General features: G+C 42.4%; 1 protein-coding gene across 1 annotated transcript in view; it reads left to right on the plus strand.

Annotated features, from left to right (window-relative positions):
* The first annotated feature begins 1,535 nt into the window (after window positions 1-1,535).
* The window catches only part of MYRIP (myosin VIIA and Rab interacting protein), a 198,239-nt gene continuing 178,196 nt past the window's right edge, over window positions 1,536-21,578 (plus strand). Inside the window, exon 1 of the mRNA XM_063129083.1 lies at window positions 1,536-1,679. The gene's annotated coding sequence lies outside the window, so the exon portion shown is untranslated. The remainder of the gene's footprint in view (window positions 1,680-21,578) is intronic.

The following is a 21,578-nucleotide window of genomic DNA, read 5'->3' on the forward strand; positions in this document are numbered from 1 at the left end:
AGCTCTACAGCAAAACAAAATAATGGCTAATCCAGTCTGGAGAAGCAGGCAAGTGGGAGGGGAATTAACTACCACATTCAAGACTAAAAAGTAGGTAGTACTGCCTCTGATACTTGAGGTAACACATAGCCACCAGGACTAGTAGACTTCTATTTCAGGAATTTGTCCAATCCCTTTTTAAAGCCATTCAAACTAGTTGCTTCAAGTACATCTTGTGGAAGTGAATTCCATGGTTTAACTACACACTGTGTGAAGAAATAGTTCCTTTTATCTGTCCTTAATCTCAGACCAGTCAGCTTCAATGGATGACCTTGAATTCTTGTATTATGAGAGGGAGAACACTGTGTCCCCACTTTCTCCACACCATGTATACCAAGAGGCTATTCCTTCTCATTGCTTCATTTCCAATACTAGAGATGCAAGAACTTAGGCCTGCATGAAGACAATTCCATTCCTTTGCCAATCCCAGTTGTATTTGCATTTATAATCTACCTTCTCCCTCCCCCCGGAACCCAAGGCAGCATACATAATCCTCCTTCTCTCCATTTTATTCTCACAACAACAACCCTGTGGGGTAGGCTGGGATGAGTCTGCGATTGGCCCAAAATCACCCAGGGGACTAGAACTCAGTTTGCCCAACTGGTAGTCCAACACTCTAACCACTACACCACACTGGCTCCACCACACAAATGGACATGGATAGCCTGTGATTAATCAGTGATGAGTGAATGCCACTTTGCCTATGTTCAACGGCTCTCTCTCCTCCTCGTTATAATTTCCCACATTCCAGAGTATCCAAACTTGATTCTTGTGTTCGGTTGGAGGTCAGCCTCTGGTTTAATTTAAGCCCCACCCCTTCTTTCCCCCTGGTTAAGGACACAGGCAGCTCTTTTCTCCTGAAGGACAGCAGCCGACTCTCTTCCCACGGCTCCTAAACCGAGCTTTTTTCTTCTTCGCCTCCTCATACTCAGCTGGCCGCTGCTGCAACGTGTGCGCCATCGGGGAGGGAGGGAGGGAGGGAGGAAGAGCGCGCTCGCGCGCGCCACGACCGGGCATTTCTAGCGCGCGCGAACGGCAGTCGGCGCGTGCGTGCCGGTTCTCCCCTCCTACCGTTTTCAGAGCAGCGGAGCGAGACCCCCGTGCCTTGCTGGAGAGATCGGGAAAGCAAGCGCGAGCTCGCGCCCGCGCGCTCTCTGGCTAGTTCCTCGTTCTCCATCGACCTCCCCTCCCTCAGGAGCCGCCGCTTTATTCTGATTGGCCGGCTGGCGTCCCGGCCAGGTTGTCAGCAGCAGGAGGCAGCAGCAGCAGCTGCAAGGAGAGGGCACCGAGTGCGGAAAGGGGCGGCAGGGGCAGCCTCAGCCTGAAGCATTACCGCCTCTTCCTTGGCCGCCGCCGCTGCTGCCACCATTCTTCCTTTGCTCAGCTGGGGCAGCCTGTAAGGGCTTGCTAAGGAGGAGGACCCTGACGCGAGCCAGGGGAGGTCTGACACACGGCTGGCCCTTTCGTCTTGACAGCTGCCAGGGCTAGGGCAAAAGAAGGAGCGCAGCACGTTCTTGCCCGGCTGGTCTCCTCCCGGGACACTTGCTTTGCTTTGGACGTAGTCTCATATCTGGACACTCCACCTGCTCTGCGGTTTGAGCTCCGGGAGATACTGGTGCACACAGCTGCAGAGGCTAGAGGTGGGTTCTTCTTCTTCTTCTGGCGCGAGTTTGGGTGCCTGGTAATACAGGGGGCTCAAGCTGTCCCACCTCTGCTTAAGCATGCCGGGGGCGGCGGTGGGTGTTGGGATGTGGTGGAGCATGTGGAGCATGATTTGAAAGGACTTGTTGACCCGGCTTTTCTCTTCAGCCCTTGGGGTATTGGCCGAAGAAACCTGACCGCTGGGGCTGAGGCGGTGGGGCGGAGGGCGATGGGCAGAATGGATCCGCGAAGTTGCCCGCCAGCTTCCATTTTGGTGCATCTTCTCTTGCGTTACGAGGCTGAGTGCGAGGACTGACAATTGTCCACCACCTCTTGCCAGTCTCCTTTATTGCAGTGCCTGCTGCCGCTGCTGCAGGGGAAGGCGAAATGTGTGCATCTGTCTGGACGGTGGTGCTGATGCAATTGCTCACCTGGACGCTGCTGAAATGTGCCTTTCAGAGCTCTCGGCAGCTCCTCCTTGCTCCAGGTTTTAGAGCTGGCTTATGACGAGCACACCTTGCTGGCTTTGGCGTGAAATTAGGTACCAGTGTCACTAGAGGAAAATTGGGGTGGGATGGGATGGATGACAGAATCCACAGTACAGATCATCTTCAACCAAATGCCCGTGGAGTTGGGCTTCAGTGTGGCATGTATGCTTCCCCTAAACTGCCTTTGCAGGTAAAAGCCTATGTTAGGTGCGGAATGATGCCTAAACAGTCTTATGGAAGGGGTGTGTGGATTTTTAGGTCAGACGAAAGGAGATGGACCAAGGATGATGAAAGGGTTAATAAGCGAAGGGGCTGGGATTGTTTTAAAGTCCTGCAGCCTAGTCCTATGCATGTTTAGTTGGAAGTGGGTCCCATCGAGATCAACAGTGTGTGTATAGGATTGCAGCCTTAAACTAGTGTCTCTGTTAGGTCAAGGTAGTGATCCATTATTTTAGGCAAGTTATTGTGATGCTAGCTATTGTATCTATTTTTCCTTATTCTTGCCTTTCCCCATACTAATGGATTAATTCTAAGGGGTGTGGGTGGGTGGGTGTATGCACGCTTGCTCTGTGCCAAAGATCAAATACTCCTGAGTGCATAGTAAAGTTGGTTTTATGTTTGTATTTGATGCATTAAAAAGAAGGTAGTTTTAGGACAGACAGTAACGTTACAATTCCAGCACAGCTATGTTCTGCTTTTTCATTTGTTAAAAAGGCAAAGAAAAAAAGATGAAGTCCTGCTTGAACTAACCATCCCTTTCCATTAATTTGATTTATATACATTTAAGCGCTAATCAGATTTATTTAATTTGGATTAGTGGCCAGCTGCTTGAAAAGCTTGGCAGATTTATTAAAACATCATTATCTGAGCACAAATACTTGTGCCTATTATTTCTTATTAGAAAACAACAGTATTTTGTTTTGTGCTAACTTCTTCTATATTATTATTATTATTATTATTATTATTATTAATTATTGCATTTTTATACCCCCCCAATAGCCAAAGCTCCCTGGGTGGTTCACAAAAACTAAAACAATTCAAAGTATGAAACAAACAGTATAAAAACATGATATAAAATACACATTAAAATGTATTAAAACATATATTGATAAATGAAATGCCCAATATTATATATGTGTCTGATGCTGACACACTGCATTCTATCTGTTTGTGTGTACAGTAGCATGCTTCAAAAGCATGTGTTTCTATAACATTAACTTAAGGACAGCACATTGTAATTATGGAAGAAAATACCATCTGGTAGAAGTTAACTTTGTCTTAGGCAAATTAATTAAAGAGAACACTGTTGTTATGCTGAGGTGCATATTTTTAAATTAATGTAACCAAATTGGAACACAAAATAAAGCAAATTGCTTTAAAATGCAGCTGTGCTCTTAAGTATATTCCAGGGAACATAACCATGCCTATATGAATTATATTGATGAATATGTTGTGTATTGATTTAAAAAGCTCATTTATCTTTCCCATTCCAAATTGGATATTGGGTTTATTATGGAGGCACCAAGAACCTTTTGTTTCAACAGAAATGGTGTGTGTGTGAGAGAGAGAGAAAGGCTGTGATTCCGATGAAGTCAAACACCTAAAAATCCCAGTAATTTTAATGGGAGAGTTTTAGGCACATGCTTAACTCTCATTGTCACTGTAGGAACTTGAAAGTGCTTAATTTGGCTGGATTGTGCCCAATGATTGCTACACTCCCGATCACTACTATTTCTTTCCAAATGCTCCCTTAGGTATTGGGAAGAAAATTTAGGTTTTGCATTCAGTAAGACCAGGGCTTCTATTTCTTGTCAACAAATGAGGTTTGCTAATTATTCCTTATTAGTGGTGCAATCCTATACTTAATTCCATGGGCTGAGGGGCTTTGGTGGAAGCCCTGCTATGCTGGCGGAAGGTAGGTCATCTTCATGATATGCCAGTGAAACACCTTAGATATGCCACTGCAACACTCAGATGGCAAAGATACAAGATAAATAATCTTAAAACAACTAAAATGGGGTAAATTTGTGGGCAGGTTGTGTGCAGCACAGGGGAGGAGCATTCTCTTCCAGGCTAGAGCCACACTTCCTTTGGTGGTACAACTTTCCTTGCACCAGGGCTGATGCCATTTTCTTTTCATTGACTTTAATGGGAGGGGGAAATGTAAAAATGTCAGCTCCCACATTGATGACCACCCCACCCAAGTTGCTATGAAAGAGCATAGGATATGGTGCTACACAGCATGTAACCCAGTATATAAACCCCAGATCTCTAGTGATATAGTTTGCAGCATAGGTCTATATTGTTTATTTAAGGCATATTTTATCCCTATCTGCATCCATCAAAGGCTCCCAGAGTGGCTTACAATCAATCAGAAAAAAAGTCCCTGCCTGCAGTCTTACAGTCTAAAAGGACATGACACGCAAGGAAAAAGGGATGGAATAGGGAGAGGAAAAAATAGTTGACTTTCTGCCGAACTGATGGAATGGCTCTGCTTTCCCTCCATCTCTGGCAAAGAGGGGGCAACAGGAGCAGGTTCAGATGCTCCCCTTGCCTGCTCATCTTTCTCCCAGTCCTTTCCCATGAGGAAGTGGATATCAATTAGTTGAAAGGTGAGTGGGTGGGGCTCCAAATAGAACAGGCCCTGAAATCTCTACATCTGAACATGGATACCTATCTGGCCCTATGTCATGTACACTTAGATTTTACAAAGGGGAGCACTGATGATGAGAAACTATGAGGAAAGGGCACTTTGCATGACAAGGGAGCTCTTTGCACAAACAGCCTGTCCCCAGACCGCTCCTAGAGTGTCATCAGATGGGGGAAAATTGTGTTTCCTTACCGTCACTTTTCTGTCCCACAATAGGGATGATATTCCTCTTTCTTCACACAGGGAAGAAAGAGGAAGCAAATAATGACCATGCGGCCCATTCAGTGGGTGTTCTTATCCTGCTGCTTCTCCTGTACACAGCAGGAAATGGTGGCACGTTTTGCTACAGCCAAAAAGTCAGGTTTTCTGGGTCATTTTTTGTGACAGGAAAACGAGCAGAAGGTACCGGAGACCCACAGGAGGCAGATGGTATTGTAAAAAGGACCCGTGAAAAATCTGAGTGCACAGCAACAAGTGAGCTATAAAATGCTCATCTGATGACACTCCTAGAAACTGAAGCACATCACTGACATTTATCTGCCTAGAATACTAACATGTACTGTGATGCCAGACACACATACCCAAAAGCCACCCCCCATTTTACTCCCACAAGTAGGAATGTTAGGATAGAGCACCCTATGCAAATAAGCAAGGGGAAATGGAACACTTCCTGCAAAGTATGACTATGGTAACTGTTTCCTGTGTCCTTCCCCACCTTTGTCATAGGAACATAGGAAGCTGCCTTATACTGAGTCAGACCATTGGCCCATCTAGCCCAGTATTGTCATCACTGCAGCTGCAGCTCTCTAGGGTTTAAGACGGGATTCTTTTTCTCACTGTACCTGTAGAAGTTGGGGATCAAACCTGGGACCTTCTGCATGCAAAACATGTGCTGTATCACACTGAGCTGAGGACCCTCTTCCTGAGCTATACCCCCTCTCCCCTCTCATGTATGAATACTGAATTGCATTGCTGTAACTCTTATCCAAACAATGGAGAGTAGTGTCCCCACTCACAGGGGGTCAACAAATCCCCACATGTAGATAAGCTTTCTGTTGGCAAAGGCCAGGCACTCCAAATATTTAGCTTCTCAACAGGTTCTTATTAATGGTGCACAAATCTAAACGTTAAGGACATCTTCATTTAAAAGACAAAACCAAACCAGCCTAATCCTATGTCTATTCACTCAAACTAATGTTCCACTGTGTTAAATAGAGCTTATTCTCAGGTAAATGTGCATAAAATTCAAACTTAAGTAGAATACAGCATGAAATTTTAGTACATATATTACACATATACATACTTATCATTAACAGTTGCTCTCTGAGATACTGTAGTAGAGGTTTTCCTTTATGCAATGATGGGGACCCCATTACAGACTGGCATTCTTGATGCAGTGGCAGTTCTATGCCATACTGGATTTCTTGGAGATAAGACCGTTTACTAGAACGTGTAAACTGTACATAGCAGAGTGTGCAGTTTTACAGCTGATTAGTATTTTGTGTAGACTTATTTTTATATGTTATCATTGTTTCGATTGTATGGCATTGTATGTTCACTGCTTTGAAACTTTGTGGAAAGCAGTATACAAATATGATTAATAAACTAAATATGGCAAAAAGAGGATAAGGGGTGGAAAGCATTTTTCACTGACCAGTTTGTGTGTATTTTTTCTTACAATGCTTTATTATTTTTATTATATTTATATCCCACCTTTTTCCCAATACTGGGACTCAAGGCGGCTTTACACATTAAACCATATACAGTTAAAACATACAGAGATATACAAAAGTTAAAAAATATATAATTAAATATGCTGCAACATTAAACATTTAAAACATTTAAAATACAAATAATAATAATAATTGTAATAATAAAATAAGAATTGATTCTGAGCTTCTCTGGAAATAAAATGGCGAAAAGTCCCCATTTATACACGTTCAGCTTAGGAGGCAGTTTCTGCACCCTAACGATGTATGATGAACAAATAAGGATGTTTAAGACAGTTGTTTTATTTACAATGAATACAAAAGACAGAAAAGACATGAATGGCTGAAGCCAAAGAAAAGTGGTGTGTGCTTAATATATTATTGTTCAAAGCAATCATTGTTGTGAAAACATTACTCTAGAGTTGCAACCAATAGGTAAAAAATGTAAGTACAATCAGATGAGTAACTGCTAGTTGTAAGCCAAAGCTTTTAAAGCAACAAGTTTAGTACCTTGAGGTTCTGAAGATCTTGGGAGAGGGACACTTTACGGTTCAAAGCACAGACTAGGAAAAAGGTGCGCAGATTGATTTTGACCCACCACCTGCTCAATGCAAAAGCAAATAAAGACCTCTTGTTAATAAAAAATATTTGCTTCAAAGGACCAAAGTTATTCACTTATTATATTTGGGCACTCCCAATGTAGTTGTTATACAGAAGGTAGATGTATGAATAATAAAAAAGAAGAATCCGGTCATTAGTAAAGGTTGTTAATAAACTTTCATGGAACAAACAGCCTTCAGGGAGAGCCCAGTGGTAGACCTCTACATGCCCTGCGTATCCAATTAAAAGATCTCAAGTAGTATCTGCGAAAGGCCTCTCCCCAACCCCCCTTGAAGAGCAGCTGCTGGTCAGACATAGGTAGGCAACCTGGTATCTTCCAAGTGGTTTCTTTTGCACAACAACTCCCATAATCTCCAGTCAGCATGGCTAATGATCACAGACTGTGGGAGTTGTAATCCAGAAGTTCTGGAGGATACCAGGGCATCCCTGGAAATCCTTAATCACATAGACTAATAGTAGGACTTCGTACAAGGCAACTTTATATGTTCATTGAAGTTAAAACTTCATATTTATTTATTTATTTATTTAATTTCATTTTTATACTGCCCAATAGCCGAAGCTCTCTGGGCGGTGTACAAAAATTAAAACCATGAAAAGCATAATAAAACAACCAACAGTCTAAAAACACAATTACACAATACAATATAAAATACAATATAAAGTTAATAGTGATTCTTCTTGTGTCTTGGTATTTGGGGTTTAAAATATAATTATTTAAAGTATATTTATTTAAAGGATAATATTCACTTCTTCAAAATTGTTTTTAAAATTACAGTATATAAGGCTCTGTATTTGTGGTACCTGTATATATTTTTGGTGACTTCACAAAAGCTTTTGATTATTCTGTCAGGGTTATTTTCCCGCTTTTAATATGTGATCTTTTCCTAAATCGTTTAGTGATCTTTTGTCTGAGACTATTTTAATATGCACAGGATTGGAAGATTCTCAGTTCATAAAAATAAAAAAAAATGTAGGTGTGTAAAGCGACATTCTGATTTTAAGCTTTTGGACTGGGTTTTCTGCTTGTGATACTGATTTAGTTTTACTGCAGCTCTGTCATAATATGATATTGATGATGTTTACCCATTTCTAAGCCATAAATGCTGATGCAGAATATCTTTGGTCAGTATGCATGAGAAACAACTATTCTCAGGAAGCAAGAGTTCTAGCATGCTCTTTTGGATATATAGATTCTCTGATTTTTGCCATTTTCCTGATGTTAGCAAAATCATAGTAATCTATTTGGCTTCACAACTATATGCGATAGCAGCATGTTTTCAGGTCTACTGTTTCCTTCTTATTCTTTAAAAAGTAATATTTGCAAACTATTACTGTTTAGCAACTTCTTTTCTTTTTTTTACTAAATATGTTATTGACATTCACTGCCAGGAGACAATAATTTTAGTGCAATAAATCAATTATTCTGCAACATCTCTGTGGTGGTAGGCTTTCTATACTGAATGAAGAATTAGATCTTCTAGAAGAGCCATAGGAAAAGCTTGCTATACTGAATAAAGTTGGAATCCATAGGAAAAGCTGGCTATACTGAATAACGTTGAAAACCATAGGAAAAGCTTGCTATACTGAATAAAGTTGAAATCCATAGGAAAGGTTGTTTATTTAACTTCATTCTTGTCTTGCACAAGCAGTAGACAATGCTTATGGCATCAAAACATTTGGTTAGTATGAACAAGTAAGTAAATATATACAAATATATGTTATGCTCCTAAATGTTATGCTCTTAAAATTAATATTTTTGTAACTGGAATTTATGATCATTAGAATATACTTATAAAATAGACGTACACAGTATTTGGAATGTAAGATACATTATTGAGCTAAATCCTACAGAGCAACTGTATCCTCTACCATAATGAGTTTGAGCTCGAGCACTTGCTTTAGGGCAAAATCACATGAAATCTACTGATAGTTGTAATTCAGCAATTACAGTTTTGAATATATGTAAACTTTTGTCGTGGATTTCTGTAGTTAGGTCTGTGTATCTGCTCAGAGCCTGGAACTTGACAAAGGAATGTTAATAGCCTGGGATATTCAGGTGATGTCTTTCAGTTGGAGCTAATTGTAAGAAGATTGCTACTTGATATAGGAGCACTCTGCATTGTTCTGAATAAAAACAACAACAACCAGAGTAGGGATAAGGGACATAACCGCAAGCCATGATGATGTAATCTAAGTCTGTGTGAAAAGAAATCATAGAAACTGGAGTTTTCAGTAGGGAAGTGAGACAGATTTGGAGAGACATAAAAAGAAAGTTGAGCTGAGATTTGGGCTCAATGGACTGTGGGGGCATTTGGGGGTGCTGGCAGCCTCCCTCTGGGGTGGGGAGGTGGAATTTACAGTTGGAGCTTTAAAACTGTGTACTTCCAACTATGCTCAGCCTGCCTATTTGCAAATAAACCCAAATATTACAAAATCCAGAAGCCTCCGTGACCTACTTCCAAAGCAGTGGAGGCTTGTGGCTCTGATGTCAGTGGGGTGGTGAATCCACTTCTGGTTTCAGTTAGAACCAGTCAGAACTCTTTCCAAGGCTTCACACCTTGGATAGCTGGTTCTGACTGAAACCTGGATCAGACTCACCGCCCCACTGACATTGGAGCCACCAGCCTCCAGTGTTCCAAAGGAAACCAAACCCATGTAAGCACTGTATCCCTGGAACATTTCACTTTATGAGGAAGTGGGGCAAACATAGCAGGTGTTTTTCTTTATGACATTTAACCTTCTGTTGACTGGATAGAGCAAGGGAATTTGTTGCAACTACAAAAGCAATGGTGGTGCAGGTACAACATGAGAGATTTCACTGATTTGAGAGCTCTGAGGTTTAGGGTGCTTCCAGATGTAACTTTTATAGTGCTATCACCTTGCCCCATTCGCAGAATTTAACAGGGGTTTCAGACATTGTTTTCTTCCACTCGTAACCCTCTCATGTTTTACTATCACTTCTATTTTTTTTCTTACTGCAGAAAAATTGTTATGAAAATACAACACAGGTAGTGCTGGGAGCTCTGTGTCTGGAAGCCAAAGGTGCTTTTAAAAACACCCCCCAAACCGGTATAGCAGCTTATTACTAAGGCAGGAGTCCAATTCAGTGTAGCTTTGGAAGTACATTAAAAGTAATCATAGAACTGCACAAATAAGTTTGCCAATTTATTAATGATGAAGTGCAACTAATTCAGTGGCAGCAAGTTTGGCACTGAATTAAAATTTGTTAGCTTGTAATTACATCTTGTAGAGCTCTCACAGTCATATAATGAATTAGAGAAATCTGCATAAAGAATGATAGCTAATACTGATGCTTCCCTTATAGATCAAGAACGGAGTATTTTGTGACATATTATTCTGATTTTTGTTTTGATTTTTCTACTATCCTTTGGGGAATCAAGGCTTGCAAGCCAGAAAAAAAAGTAGGTAGAAGCCTCAAAATGATGCTTGAAGAGGATACATTTCTCCACAAAAATATTATATGCCCAATTCATTTTAGCATATTACTTTCTTCCAGGATCTGGAATAAGATGCTTTGTATGAATTAGAAGGTCTTTGCCCCAGAAAAAGACAACGAACTGAAACACAATGGGCATATTATATTTTCAAACAGACTTTTCTAGTCTGAACATCATTTTGAGGCTTAGCTTCTCTTTTTCATGTGTTTTTATGGGTGTTTCCAGTCCAGTTGGTGTTGCCCCTTGCTTTTCCAGCTGCAATTAGAGATCAGATGATGCATTCTTTTGAATTATATGCATTAACTAAGGATGACTTGGTGGATCTTTTTGTGTGTGTGGTCATGATCTTGATTTGTTGCTATATTTTATTTCAGGAGGGACTGTTTAACCATATTAATAGAAGTATAGCTTCCAAATCATGTGAGGTACTGGTTCCTCTCTATTCGGCCCTGGTCAGGCCTCATCTAGAGTATTGCGTCCAGTTCTGGGCTCCACAATTCAAGACAAGCTGGAGCATGTTCATAGGAGGGCAACCAGGATGATCAGGGGACTGGAAACAAAGACCTATGAACAGAGACTGAAACAACTGGGCATGTTTAGCCTGGAGAAGAGAAGGTGGAGGGGAGACATGATAGCACTCTTCAAATACCTAAAAGGTTGTCACACAGAGGAGGGCCAGGATCTCTTCTCGATCCTCCCAGAGTGCAGGACACGGAATAACGGGCTCAAGTTACAGGAAGCCAGATTCCGGCTGGCCATCAGGAAAAACGTCCTGAGTGTTAGAGCAGTACGACAATGGAACTAGTTACCTAGGGAGGTTGTGGGCTCTCCCATACTAGAGGCATTCAAGAAGCAGCTGGACAACCATCTCTCAAGCATGCTTTAGGGTGGATTCCTGCATTGAGCAGGGGGCTGGACTCAATGGCCTTTTAGGCCCCTTCCAACTCTGCTATTATATGATTCTATGATATAAGATTAGAGAGGAAGAAGCCGTAGCCTGGGTTTGGTTAAAGTTTGTTTCCCCCCCTTTCCCCATAGTGTGGTGAGATGAGCTTGTTTAAGTCATCTGTTTAAGTCATTCATTCCAGAGGCACCTTCTACAGCACACTTTTTCTTCTTGCAGTGTGCTGTATCCTAGATTGCCACTTTTGATCAGAATGGGTGGGGATAGTGAATGGATATCTTTCCTTTACCTGCTGGTGGTTAGACAAATGGATTTTGGAATACCCTTTCAGCTCTGAAAGTGTCAATTTGCTATTTTCGTGTTGAGATGTGCTAGTCTTGAACTGGAAGCCTGGCTGGAAATCATGTCTTTTGCCATTGGTACCGCATATCTTGACTTTTCTTTTCTTTTTAAAGGAAGTCTGCAGAATGTTGTGTTTCCTTCTAGTTATTTCCTGCTGAGTGCATGCTTAAAATTCTGCTCATTTGCTCTTGCAAACCTTGGCTACCTTCCAGGCTAATTTTTTCCCTCTCCATAAGATTACTCTGCACTTTAGATTCTTGATTCCAGTTTATGGGAACTCTGGCTGGCTGGCTGCTTGACTCTGGCTGCTTCCAGATGGACAGCTCCTAGTGATACCAATCAGAGACTTTTTGCCTCTTTCACTGGCGTTTAATTGATTTTCTGTAGTAGGAAAAAAGATTGCATGAATGGTGGGAAGACATGGAGGGTTACAAATGGAATGAGGGAAGGCAATTGAATGATAAAAGCCTCATATGCAAGCACCTCCAATAAAAACCTGATGTGGAAGCACCAATCTCTTCCCACCTCTTTGTGTCTTGTCTCCTTGTTCCACATCTGGATCAAACTCTTGGCTCTCACTTTTAAGTACTTCTGGACAGTTAACAGATCATACTTTAACTTGATCTCCTTGGATTTTCTAAATCAGTCTTTCTGTAGTATTCTTCTTGAAACCAAACTTCGCCCAGAAAGGAGCGTGAACCTCCTGCTGTTGCTTCCAGTATGTTTCTTCCAGTGAAAGAAATAGACTCTAATGATCAGAATCTTACGTTGTCAGACCACCAATCTATTTCAATTTATTCTTTAATGTGAAATTGTATGTTAGTGGGTTGTATTTAAGCTGTGTGGAGAAAGGGAGCTCTTTGTTCAAACTTGATATTGGTTTTTAGAGTGTTCCCCGCCCCCACAAAGGGATTGTTTGCCTGCTTGTCTGTTGTTCTTCATATTTCTTCTCCCACATTTCTCCCTATGAACCTGTGTTATATCCATAAGTAATATCTGGGTTAGCACAGGATCAAGGGCAGACGTTGTAGTTTATTACTTATATTAACAGATGTCTGTGGGATGGATTTTTAAAAACTGTTTGGTAATACTTTATATGATTTTAAAGTATTTGTGGGAGAAAATGCAAAAAGAAGAAAATGAAAAAATGTGTGTGGGGGAGAAGAGGCAGTAAAAACCATGTTTGGTTTTGTAAGGATATTCAGAGGAATGGTAATTTAGATAAGATTATGTGGTTAAGGACAAAAAGGGGTCCCAGTGGCCAATTTTGTATTCTTAATATTATCTCCATAACATCATAGGAAGATGATAGAAAACTGATTTTGAAAATATTGGAAAGCAAGAAGTAGACAGTGAAGGAATTTAATATCAAGATGGCTGGAATTACATTTTTTTTAAAGCATTAAGAAAATGAACAAGTAGCAATATGCAATTATAGGGATATGCAAATCTATAAGTTATAGTTAAGCTGGACTATAGGAAAGGAGCAGAAAAAAAGTAAAATCACTTCTACTGGCAGAACCGGAGAATTGAAAGAAATGAGGTACAATATTTGGGGGAGGATTCTGGACTTCTTCCCATTATTATAAATTTTATTTATGGAAGTTTTCCTAAAACATACTTCTTTGAGTAAAATCCTACTAGGGGAAAGATGCCTACACACCTTCTTTTGAGTTAAACATTGTATGCTATTGCAATTATATGGATTTTTCTCACACTATGGCCTTAGCAAGACCTAAGGTTTATCCCGGGATCATCTCTGCCTGCTCCTGGGATCCATTGTGTGTCATTTACATGAACAGGGATGACCCCGGGACGATCCCAGGATAAACCTTAAGTCTAGCTAAGGCTTAAGATTTCTTTAGAACCACTTGCTAAAACATTCCTGTGAGTGAAAGTTAAAACAGGCCCCTGTTCATACCTTCTCTTCCATGCATAGACTAAACTTATGGAGGGAATAATAGTGTGATTGTATCCGTTGGCCTTACTTTTAGCCTTAGCACACCCACTGGCCTGACATCCCTGCATATGAGTGAAGGTTTGAATAAAGCTTCTGAACATAGGGTCTGTCCATTCTTGGAGACTGCTTCTGACATGCAGCGGTCCTGGTCAGATGAAGAAGCTATGTGCCCACAGCTCTGATAGCATTTCATGATGTCTCAGATTTTATTAATCTTTGAAAACTTCAGCAGCAGCAGCAGCAGTAATACTGCTACTTAGTATTTATAAGGCACTTTCCCAAGCACCCAGAGCACTTTTAGTATTGTTTAAAATAGCCTGTTAGGCAGACCATTGTTCTTATCCCCGTATTGCAGATGGCTGGTGAGGCTGAGAGATGGTTCTTTGCCTAAGGCTGCCTATGAGTTTATAGCAAACAGATGAGATGTGGTACAGGGACTTCCCAGGGCATTGTTCATGCTCTTAACTGCTCTTATTCAGCTGTTACTAATCCTGATTTTAAGGAGGACAATATGGGGTTCACTTTAAGGCTGCAATCCTATGCACACTTACTTAACTAAGCACCACTGAAATCAATGTCACTTCCCAAAAACTGCATGAGTTTAGGTTGCAGTTCTGCACACAATCACACTCGTGTGAATTCTGTTAATGTAAATGGAGCATACAGATGGGTAACTGTACACAGGATTATATGCTGACATGTTTATGAATTGCAAGTATCATTAGATAATAGGTGGAATATAAATGAAGGCTCTTCATAATTAGCTATCAGAATCAATTGCAGTCATCAAAAAAGTAATCTTGACAGGGCTTGATTTGCCATCTCTTAAGAGTGATTTTATTCCTCTGCCTTAGCACCTGAAAGGTTGTGTTAGAAATAGAATCAAGATAAGACTTGCTAATTCCGCAAATCCTCGACTAGCATCAATAAAAATACAACCTCAAGGGTGGTTTTTCTCAAGGTATTTTTTCTGTTTTCTCCAAAACTACTTTTAAGAGTCTCTTGTTCTATTAATAGTTTTTCTGTGATCTTGTGTACCCCCCTCCCTGCAGTTGAACAAAGAGATCCATCCTCCTGAGTTGTTCCAGAGATAGTGTATATTAAGACTCTAAACTGGAATGACGGCATGGTCCAAAGACACATAACATAGAAACCTCATTGTAACTAAGCAGTTCCAAGGCTGGTCAGTCCCTGAATGGAACCCCCTGTACCTCATTTTGAGTTCCACGATGGAAGAAAGGCAGGCTATAAGTGTAATAATGAAACAACTAATAAACTTACTTGCGTTAACTTCATTTCTTTTGGTGCCTATGGCAGCTCGTTCCTTGTGGTGAATGGGTTGTCTGATTTTATTTCCATAAGAGGTAACTGAAATTGTGCATGCTAGTTCAAGCTTCAGCTTCTTGCAGATGATGAGTTGGGCAACCCATGGAAATAGGAAAAATGGCTGACACAAGTATACTAAGGTACTTGCATCAATTTTATTTTGGTATCAATTCTATTTTCAGATTGATGATAAAGTTGCAGACTCTTGTTTTCAAGCTTCCTGTCTTATGGGGCCCTTTCCACACTGGTTTGTTGTCTAAGGAATCCCTGCACATCTACCAGAGAACCCTTGGATGTTCCAAAGGATCCAGGAACATGCCATAGGATGCACATTCATTTCCAGCGGGGTAGAGCTGGGTTTATCATCTTTCTGTGTGAAGTAAGAGTACACCCTAGAACATGCCCAGCACTCTTCTGTGGCTGCACATTGCTGGAGAAGATCAATAAGAGTGGGCAAATAGCATTTCACCATTAATTGTCCATAATTACTGATCTTCCTAGTGATGAATGCCTAATAAGCATCCAAGGAATATCAGGATTACACGAATCACAGTTTGAAAACCACTGTTTTATCTGATGACTCCTCATTAGGTACTCCTTTAAGAAAAATAATGGTTATTTTGAAACAAATGCACCAAAAATTGTTTGTCTTTGGAAATAGTGAGAGCAATATGCCTGGAGAAGGAACAAGTTAAGTGAAAGTTTTGTAAAGTTAACCATGTATTGGGCAGCTTAAAGTTTGTTGGTTTCTTTGGATAAAGAAATAGCCAGAACAGGAAATACAGCAATTGGATATTCAGCAATTGGATATTCAAAACAATAGAGCTTGGCTTCAAATTAGTGGTAACACAGTTTCAGCTATCAAATTTTCAGGGTGAATTGGGATGTTTCTTTTGGATAAAAACATCAAAGGAATTCTGAAGGAAGAAAAAAAAAGATAAAACTAGAACACATTCTCAGTGAAGTCTTGCATACCTGTAGCCATAGAAAACAATGTAGACATTGTTATCAGTGTATGGAGAATTGAATTGTAATAAAGAGACAAAAGAATTGATAACGAATTTAATGATATCCAGGAACTGGAAGGTTCAAGGGGGTTACCATATAGAAGATTGGTACAAAGAAATATGGGATATTGCTATTAATGATCAATTAACATGTAACATGAGAGTCAGAAGAGAAATGATAAAAATGAATGATTTTGAAGAAATATGGAAACAGTTTTTAGATTTTGTATTATTAAAGGGGAGAGGGAAAACACCTCCAGAGGAAGTAATGAGATTTTGGAAATTAGAATAAGATCCCGGGGTTGGGGGAGTGCGTTAATGTTAATCAACGATGATATTAAATTGAATTAAGTTAAAACATATGTTTATTAAATTGTTTAGTATGTATTATTGTGTATTATGGCGTAGTGTTTTATACTGTATTGTTTGTATTGTTTGAAAGTTTAGAAAATAAAAATTATATTAAAAAAGAAGAAGAAAATAAAACAATGTAGAGGTTGTTAAGCTGTCCTTTTTTTAATCAACAGCAGTGGATGTACTTTTGAGTGTCAAGAGGTAGCAGAGAAATACTCCATGTAATGGAGAGAATTGATAAGTCCTGAAGCCAGTGTTGCAGTTGAAAGGTGAATTTGAAGGCTCCTGCACAGGAAAACTATCCCAGGAATGTTAAGGAAAGCCAAAAAGATAGAAAGGAGGATCAACATAAATTTGCAGGGTGGAGTGAGGGGGCAGCTTCCATAATCAATATGCAACTACTTTTGCAAAGTTAAATGTCTACAATGGGTGGGTTTTTGAGGGGGGACAAGAGGTTTTAGAACTTTTGTTTGATAAAGTTTTGCCCAAATTGTGGGACAGGTAGCACATTTTCATTATTCAGAAAATGGATAACCCGGGGAATGGAGGAAAGCAAGAGAACTAGCTTTGCTGTGTTAATATGGAATAAGGTATGTGTTGTTCTTCTTCGTGGTCTCTGTGCATCACACTTAATGGGGCTCTGCGCCTGTGCGGAGCCTCAGTCGGACTTCAATAGCTGAGAATTTTTTGGGCGGGAACTCCTCCCCCACCATCGGGGTGTATATATATATGGTGTTCCCGCCCACTCCCTCAGTTCCTCTTCGACCGCCGTCGCCTTCGCCTCGTTGGGACTAGAGTGTTCATACTCACCAGTGCTGAGATTCTGTTCTCCTTTTTCGTCTTTTCTTCTTCCTTCTCATTTTCTATCACCTAAAAGAAGAAGACAACGGACAAATTAGAAAATTAACGTCGCCCACTGCGACCTTGGGCGCATGGCCCCGAAGGCCCCGTATACAAAGTGCAGCCAGTGTGGCAGTAAACTGCCACCCTCCGACGGACACACCCTTTGCCTTCTGTGCCTCGGAGAAACGCACATCCTCGAGTCCTGTAGACATTGTATGTCTTTTTCTAGACAAGCTAGAAAAAACAGGGCAGATAGACTATTATTATTATTATTATTAATTTATATAGCACCATCAATGTACATGGTGCTGTACAGAGTAAAACAATAAAATAGCAAAACCCTGCTGCTCTTTTGTGGCAGAAAGCGCTACAAGCGGTGGACTCTGGCCTCCAACCCAATATGGCGTCCATCGCCGAAAATGCCGCATCCACCTCAAGGAACCCGCCCATGGGCCCCCTGAACTCTGGGGTTTCCACGGCACAAACTGCGGCGAAAAAACTGGTGAAAAAGGCTAAAAGACCTAAACCACCAGCCGAAACACGACCTAAGAAAAGGAAGGACAAGACTAAAAATTCAAGTCCACCGAAAACGCCGCCGCCACCTCCACCTCTACTCAACTTGCCAATTCGAGTATTGATACGGTCTCCATTACCACCTCTGGTTATCGAACCTATTTCGACTGCATCGGAAGGGGAAATTGTGGAATTCCCTCCTCGTAACTGAACCCCTGTTTCGGCTAGTGGAACCCAAGAGGTCTTGCCAGACCAACTGGTTCCACCAAATCAGGCAGCATACGCCACTTCCCCTCGGAGTCGACGCTCTCCTCAACAAACTCGCACCCATACAAGCCCACCGATCCGGTCACCCTCACATTCCCATTCAAGGGATAGAGGAGGATACTCATACCCACACCTGGATTGCGACCTGTACCGTACCCGCTCCAGGTCACCACATCAGGACTGAGACCATTTTTATGAGCACTATCCCCCACCGAGTCATCATTTCTATGATTATTGGAGGGGATACCCACAGCGGACAAGTCCTAGATACCAGGACAGATATTATGAACCTCCGTCCAACTCACCGAGACCGAGGTGCCCTACACCTCTGCCACCGGTGCCACCGAGGAGAGCATCGCTTGTCGCCTCTCAGAGAGGATTAAGATCCCCGTCACGGGACCGACCTCTACCACCTCCACCAGCCCACCAGCAGGCCCCATCGCGACCTGCTAGACAAACCTCCCCTCCATCGGAGGACGACTACCAGTCCGACTCTTCTTCAACTGCGTCACCTACCCCATCCGTACCGTCGCCAGTCGACACGATACCGACCAAGGGAAGAGTGTCCCCATCTGAAGAGCTTGATATCTTTTCAGACCAAGTGCTTCGTATGGCTCAAAGTCTGGGCATCGACGCCCAACAACAAGTTGAACAAGTCAAGGATCCTGTATATGACGCGATCTATACAGCCTCTGCAGTACCAGTTTCTGTTCCACTCCTACCTGCTCTCCTCCAGACCATCCAACAAACATGGGACACTCCATCAACTATCACGTCGGCATCGAGACGACTAGAATCCATGTATAGAGTACAGGAAAAAGATGCCTCTTTCCTTTTTTCACATCCTCGCCCTAATTCCATAATAGTGGAATCGGCACAAGGCAAGACTCACAGGCAACACAGCGCCCCAATTGACAAGGAGGGCTGTAAGTTCGATGCCCTCGGGAGGAAACTATACTCCACAGCAGCCCTGGGCCTTCGTGTCTCCAATTATGGAGCAATGATGTCGAGATATCAACTCTTCCTCTGGGACAAAATGGGATCCCTTTGCGATTACCTCCCAGAGGACCAAAGAGAGTTGGCAAGAGTGTTCCAATCAGAGGCGATGAAACTTTCCCGCCACCAGATAAATACAGCTCGGCATCAAACAGATTGCCACGCTAAGTCCATGGTTGGCTCTATAACACTATGTCGCCACGCATGGCTGCGTTCGGCAGGCCTCACCCCAGAAGCCAGAACCAGAATTGAGGAACTTCCCTTCGATGGGGAAGGCCTCTTTAACTCCAAAACAGATGACCAAATGGACTCCGTGCAAAAAGCCCGATCGACAGCCAAAAAGATGGGAATTGGCCAACCATCAACGCAAGGTGCTAACAGACCCCGCAGATGGTTTAGACAGCAAAACCCATATCATAACAAACAATTTACAGACCGCACACCACGGTACCAACCGCAACAACAACGGAAACAGTACCAACCACCGAAACCGCGCCCAACTCGTGGCCGCACCGACCCACCCCAGAGACGTCATCTTTGACAACCATTCGGTTGCGCCCATAAAGTTTGGCAACAGGCTGGCCTTTTTCCATCATGCCTGGGCATCCATCACAACAGACGCATGGGTATTGGATATTATAACCAACGGTTACCGTCTAAAATTCGACAACCTCCCATACATCGGACTCGTAAAAATTACTCCTCCCACACAAGTCCTCAAATTGGAGACCTCCATCCTTCTCCAAAAGGGAGCAATAGAACAAGTCACTATCAATCCGTTCATGAACGGTTTTTTCTCCCGATATTTTACCGTCCCCAAAAGCGATGGAGGACTCCGCCCCATTTTGAATCTACGCCCCCTGAACAAATTCATCTCAACCAAAAAAATCAGGATGAATTCACTAGGTACAATCCTACCCCTTCTGCGTCAAGGAATATGGTTCGCATCCATCGACCTTCAGGACGCATATTTTCACATTCAGATACATCCAAACCACCAAAAATATCTCCGCTTTGCAATCGGCTCACAGGTCTTCCAATTCGAAGTCCTCCTATTTGGCCTTTCATCTGCTTCAAGGGTTTTTACGAAATGCATGGCACCCGTATGTGCATTTCTCAGAACCCAGGGTCTCGAAATTTACCCGTATCTGGACGATTGGTTAATCGTCGCGACCGAGAAACACAAGCTCCAATCCGATGTGAACTATACCCTTCGCCTTCTAGACACCCTCAGTCTTTGCGTCAACTACGAGAAGTCTAACCTCCAGCCTTGCCAAACTATACAATTCATCGGAGCGCAATTGAATTCTCAAAAAGGAAAAGCATATCTCCCCAGAGCTTACAGAGCTTACAGCTTCTCTCCCTGGCTACAACCATTTTCTACAAAAGGCGCACAACTGCACACACCATCCAGAGGCTTCTGGGCTACATGGCCGCGACCGTAGCTGTAGTAGAATGGGCACGGCTCAAGATGAGACCCATACAACTCTGGCTAGCAACGGTCTTCGACTTCGCCTCCGACGGCTGTCGGATCCACGTTTCTCTCCCAGACACCATAGCACAATCCTTACTTTGGTGGATGAACTTATTGAACCTGACTCGGGGCATTCCATTCCTAGCCCCCTCACACACAAGGACTATCACAACGGACGCATCCCTCATGGGCTGGGGAGCCCACTGCGACACCCTGCAAGCTCAAGGCCAATGGTCCACATCGGAAACACACTTCCACATCAACAAGCTTGAACTCCTAGCTGTCTGGAAAGCCATGAGAGCGTTCGAATTGGACATAACGAACCAACATATACAAATCCTAACGGACAACACATCAGTCCTATGGCATCTGAACAAACAGGGGGGCACTCACTCGCCATCACTCGTCAACCTCACCATCGAAATCCTAACCTGGACAATGTCCAAAAATATTCGCCTCAATGCAGTGCATATCGCAGGCACCTCCAATACCTTGGCAGACTCCCTGAGCCGCTCGCCCAAGACATCCCACGAATGGGAATTAGCAGCCGACATCCGTCACTCCATATTCCTGAAATGGGGACAACCCACCATAGACCTATTTGCCTCCCCACAGAATGCTGCCTGCAACAACTTCTGCTCAAGGGTACGGCACCATGCATCACTAGGAGATGCATTCTCTCTCCATTGGTCAGGGACACTTTTTTATCTATTTCCCCCATTCCCTCTCTTAACGGGGGTAATAGCGAAGATGGCCAAAGAAAACACGGATGCCATTGTCATTGCACCGTGGTGGCCACGTCAAACTTGGTTCCACACACTCCTCCGCCTAGCGCAGGGACATTACGTCAACCTACCGCTCCGGCACAACCTCATATCCCACACCAACCACAGGGTTCATCACCCAGACCTCAAAACTCTGAAACTCACGGCATGGAGAGTACACCAACGACCTTGATACCTACCAAAGTCCAAAGAATACTTGAC

The sequence above is a fragment of the Elgaria multicarinata genome, chromosome 1 (assembly GCF_023053635.1).
Source record: "Elgaria multicarinata webbii isolate HBS135686 ecotype San Diego chromosome 1, rElgMul1.1.pri, whole genome shotgun sequence".
NCBI lineage: Eukaryota > Metazoa > Chordata > Lepidosauria > Squamata > Anguidae > Elgaria > Elgaria multicarinata.